Source organism: Octopus bimaculoides, chromosome 6 (assembly GCF_001194135.2).
Source record: "Octopus bimaculoides isolate UCB-OBI-ISO-001 chromosome 6, ASM119413v2, whole genome shotgun sequence".
NCBI lineage: Eukaryota > Metazoa > Mollusca > Cephalopoda > Octopoda > Octopodidae > Octopus > Octopus bimaculoides.
The window spans coordinates 74,313,555-74,321,469 of NC_068986.1; the positions used below are offsets into that span (position 1 = coordinate 74,313,555).

At 35.0% G+C, this 7,915-nt stretch overlaps 1 protein-coding gene across 1 annotated transcript in view; it reads left to right on the plus strand.

Moving 5' to 3' along the window:
- The window catches only part of LOC106876747 (uncharacterized protein CG43867), a 115,098-nt gene that overhangs the window by 47,097 nt on the left and 60,086 nt on the right, over window positions 1–7,915 (plus strand). The window lies entirely within an intron of this gene.

Sequence of the window (7,915 nt, forward strand, 5' to 3'; positions counted from 1 at the left end):
ATATATATATATATATATATATATATATATATATATATATATATATATATACATATATATGTATCCATTTATATATGTATGTATATTCATTTATCTATACATACACAGATTCACACACACACACACACATATACATGCACACATCCATATATATGTATGTACAAAACTCAAATCATTCTGATCCACCATCAGTGGATTAAGCGAGATATATATATATATTCATTCCTCTAATACAACAACAACAACAATAACAGCATTTCATTACATTCCTTGGTAACAATGTCTGCTAGCAATGTAGCCATTGTAGATATCTTCCTTCTGCTTCTTCTCCCTTCCTCTTTCCCCCATCCTTCTCTCTGATGCTAAGCATTAAAAATAGATTTGACATCTCAGAAGATTGTAAAGAATTGGAGAATCGGAGTCTTATCTTTATTGCATGGACTTCTGTTATGCATTTCATCTATCAACTAATGTATGTGTGTGTGTGTGTGTGTGTAAGTGTGTGTGTTGGTGTGTGTGTGTATACACGCGTGTGTGTGTCTGTGTACAAATGTGTGTGTGCCTGTACATGCATGTGTATATCTGTGTAGACGTGTGTGCATGCATGTGTGTTTCTGTGTATACACGCGTATGCGCATGTGTTTCTGTGTACATGTGTGTGTGTTTGCGTGTGTGTGTGTGTGTCATAGTGTTCACTTCTAATATGTTGCTTTACACACACACACACACACACACACACATATGTATATTCTGTGTCTCATATGTCTGTCAGCTTTTCGAATATAAAACATGTTTAAGTGCTGCCTTACTTATAGAACACTCCACATATAAATCTTACATATACATGTTTGTGTGTGCGTGCGTGTGTGTGTGAGTGTGTGTGTATGTCTAAAGTGAGAGAGAGAGAGAGAGAGAAAGAGGGAGGAGTGAGACAGTTGCATCTATATGAAATATGGTGCACAACAGTGTGAAAATACATCCATCCTTTGTATGTTTAAAAAAAATTAATCCTTATATAATGTTAAGGACACATCGTGATGTATCATAAAAATCACACACATATGCATCAACTCACACATACACATGACACATGCATTAACTTATACATCCATATTTATGATCCCCTTTTCATATGTTTGTCTTCCATTTTGTAAGTCCAGATGTTATTTAGGTGATCTCAAGATAAACACGATATTCTTTTGTGTCAAGATTTATAAAAGAGAGGGTGTGTGTGTGTGTGTGTATTGATTCCATTATGGGAAAATTCTTGAATGATACTAGCAAAGAAATGCAATTCTTGTATATTTCCACTTACAAGGTTACCTGATAATTACACGAGTCCCCTTTCTAACTCCTTTAAACTGTGATGTTTTCTTTTGATCCCTTTTTAAGATGGGTGGTGGAGGTAATAATTCAGAATGGTTTGAGTAAAAAAAAACAACAAAAAACAGTAACTAAGAAAACAAACAAACAAAACAGTGGCTAAGTTAATTACTGTATGCCCTCAAAAGGAGAATAAAATACTGCAAAATACATCAGACAATTTTCACATGCTGCAAGTGGTTCCAGTGAAAAAAATAGCATGCGTGTGTGTGTGAGTGTGTGTGTGGTGGGGGAAGACTATTCTGTAATTCATTTTGAAATTCTCCATCTCATAATCTGAAAGGAGCTTTCTGTGTGATGTGGTTTTACTGACTGATGTCAAAGTTACATCAATTCATAAAATATGTTCACAAGCCATTTGGCACTTCAAATTCACTGTATATTCCTTATTAGTCTGCACTCAAAAATAGTTATTTAAGTGTATAACAACATAGGATTGAAATGAAATTCTAAAAATCCATTCCTTCAGTTTGGTTTCCATTTTATCACATCAGAAGAATAGCTCCCTTTTATCTCTTTTTTTTCTTCTTGGTGTGATAAGGTTTTTTTGCGCTTCCTCTGATTTCTAGTTTCTTGCTATTTGCCCCAGAGATTCTTAATCATCTTTTGCCTGTGGATCCCTTTGGCTCCTATTTTACTTTGCTGGACCCTCATATCCATTCACTGTTTAATATTAAAATCCTATTATATTTATATTAAAATATTATTAGGAATTGTATTAAAAAATTGTTGAAATTTTCTATGTATTGCAAAAGTATAACTACGCTTTTACTTGTTTCAGTCATTTGACTGTGGCCATGCTGGAGCACCGCCTTTAGTTGAGCAGATCGGCCCCAGGACTTATTCTTTGGAAGCCTAGTACTTATTCTATCGGTCACTTTTGCCGAACCGCTAAGTTAAGGGGACATAAACACACCAGCATCGGTTTTCAAGCGATGTTGGGGGGACAAACAACACAGACACACAAACATACACACACACACACACACACACACATATATATATATATATATATACATATATACGACGGGCTTCTTTCAGTTTCCGTCTACCAAATCCACTCACAAGGCTTTGGTCGGCCCGAGGCTATAGTAGAAGACACTTCCCCAAGGTGCCATGCAGTGGGAATGAACCCGGAACCATGTGTTTGGTAAGCAAGCTACTTACCACACAGCCACTCCTGCACCTAACTGATTTTATTTCACATAAATTTTAACAGCAAAATCTTATGTGAATTCCCAAGGGCCACTTGGACCCAAGTTGAGTGCTAAATTCCTGTTTAACTGTGCAGTTTGAGTTTTGTTTGGCATACTGAATTACTTTCAGTTTCAATTTCACATGAAAAGAGTTCTAGTTTTTTTCTTTTAGAACATCATGTTGAGATACATCTATAGTTTATAGATGAAAAACACCAATTATGTTGATATTAACTTACAATGAATGCAAACTATTATTGACTTACAATGAATGCAAACTATTATTGACTTACAATGAATGCAAAAGATGAAAAGACTAGTATTTCAATTAGCATACTTAATGTTAAGTTAATCTATCAGACCGAGTACTTATGTAAGTTTTGCCATAGATACAGTATATATTTGTGTAAAAGATGAACTTTTAAAACTACTTATTTTTAAGGTTAAATTTATGGGCTTTACTATTATAACATGGATATTAGATTTAAGAGGCTGAAATTCATGCTAGAATCCAAAATATTGTATCAGTAGCAGAAACCCAAATGATTTATAACTAAGAAACAAAACACAATGAATTACATTAGTCATAACAGTTTTACACATCAAAATGTATACCCTACTAAGTAACAATAACCATAAATAGGACTGTCTAACTTGTATAAATATTTATATTTGTCTTTTTACTTGTATTCACCACACTCAACAGACTTATTGAAATTAGTCCACATCACCTGCTCAGTGTGTTTCACACTAAAGTACTACAACCACATTATTTTAATGTTTGGCACTCCGTCGGTTATGACGACGAGGGTTCCAGTTGATCCTACGACCACGAATCCACTGCCCTAACCACTGGGCCATTGCGCCTCCACACATTATTTTAATAATCATGGTTAAAATCACACTCACCACTGGTATGATGTATCAGTGTTGTAGTTGATTTCATTTTTTTTTTTGTAACTTATTCTAGCTTAAGGCTTTAAATACCAAAATTAATAAAAAGATAAAAATGCAATGCCACTATCCATGCAAACAACAATCTCTGCTGATAATGTCTTCTTCTTCTACTCCTCCTCAGGGTTAATGACTCCCATTTTTTTTATTGTTATATTTTTATTATTTTTAATAAATTCAGTGTAGCTTAAGGCCATAAAATATAAAACAAACATTAAAATAAATAATGACAATAAAAGCAAAAAAGGAATTAGTAAACTTTTATTTATACATAAAAAAAGTCAAGTAGAAATTTATTAAGGCTTTTCAATTGCAGGCTACATCTTAAATATTTGAAACACAAAAGTTCATTAAATTCCTGCAAAATCATATTTTTATCATCTTCAACACCAAATAATGGTACACTCTCATAGACTGAAAAAGACAGTTTCTGCAATTTATTACTGAACTACCTGCATAAACGATTTACTCTTTTACTTGTTTCAGTCATTTGACTGCAGCCATGCTGGAGCTCTGCCTTTAGTCGTGCAAATAGACCCCAGAACTTATTCTTTGTAAGCTTAGTACTCATTCTATCGGACTCTTTTGCCGAACAGCTAAGTTACGGTGACGTAAACACACCAGCATCGGTTGTCAAGTGATGTTGGGGAGACACACACACACACACACACACATACACACACACACACACACACACACACATACACACACACACACACACACACATATATATACATATATACAACGGGCTTCTTTCAGTTTCCATCTACCAAATCCACTCACAAGGCATTGGTCGGCCCGAGGCTATAGTAGAAGACACTTGCCCAAGGTGCCACGTAGTAGGACTGAACCCGGAACCATGTGGTTGGTAAGCAAGCTACTTACCACACAACCACTCCTGCGCCTATGAAATTTGTTTATATTGATCAAATGTTTGTGCTGTACATTAGTTCACTCCCTCCATCAAATGGACATTGTCCAAACAGGTGCATGGTGTACTATGCATTAGATGTTAAAATGATTTCAGAGCAATGTGGGATGAAGTATTTTGCTCAAGGACACAATGCACCATCTGGTCCAGGAATTGAAACCATGTCTTGTGATTGTGAATGCAACATCTTAACTACTCACCATATGCCCTCTCAGCACTAAATAAAGCTCCATAATCATAAAGATTATTGTAAGGATCATCGTCATCATCCCACCTACTTCTTTTTCATCCATATCATTCCATAAATAATTGTCTTCAAGACTATTCAGAATGTTCAAAGTTCCACAACTATGTCAGCTTTTATTTGCATCCATGTATCAACAAGTCAAATACTGATCAGAGTCAGTGATTGAACCCACATAGTGCCACCTTTTGTGTTCTTTTTCTCCATCATGTATCCATTTATTCCATTTGATTGTAATCAATTTTTTAAATGGTTTATTGGTACTGTTAGTATTGGTACTGTTAGTATTGGTACTGGTAGCAAGACACTTGTAAGTCCACCCGGAATTACAGTTGTTTCAGCATTTTGTAAACACAGATTTGTCTTAAACTTTTCCCAGATAAGCAAACTCTTCCCTTTTTTGTAGTCAATCAAGTCATAATTCCAAAACTTCTGTTATCTATTTTCTATTCTTATCCTCATCCATCCAACCTTGTGAATGCACATAGATCACAATTCTTTTTACAATTATTCCTTTGGTATAGCTTTCTGATTAAAAACAATATACATTTAACCATACAACTAAGAACTAAAGTGATCTTACTTTTACTTGTATCCAATGGTTCTCATCAATACTGTATTTTCTTTTTTTATCGCTTTTTGGAATCACAGTTTTTCTAATTTCCCATTACAAACTAGTATCTTATCTAAATCAACAGGTAACTTTTGTGTAATCTTGATTTTCTACCAAAGTACTAAATATTAATTACTATCTCATGAAGTTGGTGCACCATCTAGCATGTGTTTTGAAATTCAAAAGTTGAGCTTCCTCTGATCTCAAGAGACTTTATGACTTGATTTTGTTTGTTTGATGATCTGTGACCCAATGTTTTGTGTAAATGATGCATCAGGAAGCTGAAACAAGGAGCCATTTGAGGTTTAGTGAAAAATCATGGAAGACTATTGGGTAACAATCCAGGAAATGGCTCATGAATTGGGAATAAACACAGGGTCAGTGTATTCCATTTTAACAGAGGATTTGTGCATGCAAAAATTGTCAACAAAACTGAACTCACTGCCAACTGCATGCTAAAACAAAATCCGTAACTACTGACATAGAACATCAGTGACTGAACAAGCACTGGTATTGCAATTAGCCACATGGCTGAATAAAAGTCCATTATATGCAACGGAATTATTTATTGTTTGTAACTTGTATAACCCGAAGTAAACATGATACAATTGTATTCTCAAATCCATCTGATGATTGCTATATGCAGTATATTTACTACAAACATGAAACTTAACGAGTTATTGACCTGTAGCTTTCTTACAATTACTATACAACAATATATGCATGTAGGTGTGTGTAATGAATATCAACATCTACATGTGTGTGTGTTTGTGTGTGTATGTATGTGTGTGTGTGTCCCCCCCCCCTCAATATACATGCACACAATTTACAGAAAGCACATGATGTTTGAATATTTCAGAACTATAAATTTCTTGTCTGGTTTGAATGTTTTTCACTTTACAGTTTATTATATCTTATAAAAATGTGAACTTATTTATGACTTAAACTTGCACACAAATAATTTTGGATTCTCTGTGCACACACACACACATGCACACACACACACACACACACACACACACACACATGCACACACACTCTTATACATGCACCAGGCATTCACATACAATGCACACACATAACACATAGCTGTGTATATGTATAAGAAAGTATGTGAAATCAGAGGTAACACAGTAGAGAGTCAATAGAATAAGTACAAGAAATGCATTTATTTAGCATATAAAATATTTTGTAATGAAATATCTGGTATATATGGTGATAAAACTGCAGAAACATTCACCCACTTTATTTTATTCACATTTATGATAATCTCTGTGATTCTCTGTTACTCAATCTATGTGTGGATGAATGGCAGACAGGTGGAAGCAAAGAAGCTGTTATTATTTGGTAAGAATGAGGTGGTGAGCTGGCAGAATCATTAGCATGCTGGACAAAATGTTTAGTGGTATTTTGCCTGTCACTACGTTCTGAGTTCAAATTCCACCGAGGATGACTTTGCCTTTCATCCATAGGAAAAAAAAGTCTTCTTCCATAGCTTCTGATCTGCCTGTACTATATGAGTGAAACTGGGTAGATGAGATTTATGAAGAAGCCTCGTGAGATGGATTATGTTGTTGTTGGGTATTAGCCTTTATCCATCACCTGGCTTAACATCACCACCTTGTCGTGTGTGCAGGGTATATTGTTGCAGTTAATTGGGGCAGGTTTCTATACAGATGATAACTTCCTCAAACCCTAACTCTCTCATCCAACTTTGTTCAGTGGCCCCTGAGAAGGATAACTGGAGCTGCCTTGTTTTTTCTGATTTGACCATTTAAGAACAAATAAAAAGAGAGAGAGAGAGAGAGAGAGAGAGAGAGAGAGAGAGAGAGAGAGAGAGAGAGAGAGAGAGAGAGAGAGAGAGAGAGAGAGAGGGACTGACATGAAACAAAATTATGGCTGAAGGACTAAGTATGATCCTGAATGATAGTTGTGAATGGTGGGCTATAGCTGATGTGAATAAAGTAAGAGTAAGTGTTGGATAATAGTAGAAGTAGCCTGGTGAATAAAGAGTAATGACTGACAGTGAAAGTAGAGTGTATTGAGAACAGTAATTGGAGCTGCCTTGTTTTCTCTGATTAAACCATTTAAGGACAAAGGGGGAAAAAAAGAGACTGAAATGAAACAGAGTTATGGCTGAATGACTAAGTGTGATCCATAAATCACTAAGTTTGGGTGAATGATGGGCTATAGCTGAAGTGAATAAAGCAAGAGTAAGTGTTGGATAGTAGTAGACGTAGTCTGATGAATAAAGAGTGATGACTAGCAGCGAAATTAGAATTTATTGGATGCAAACAGGTCTGATTCAGGTTATGTCCTGTACTGTCTGTTGTTGGATAAGTTGTATTAGTGTATAAGAGATGAGAGGGGTGAGATATTTTTGAACATTTATTCTATGGATGAATCATCTATCTTAGAACTAACTCAGATGCCCACAAGAAGCAAATGTATTTGAGTAATTGTTTTGAATAGTAGTCTTCATGCTCCAGCATGGTCACAGACCCAAAACTGAAACAGACGAAAGATAAAAGTTTTTTAACAAATATTAACCATTATATATGTATGTATATATATATATATATATATATATATAT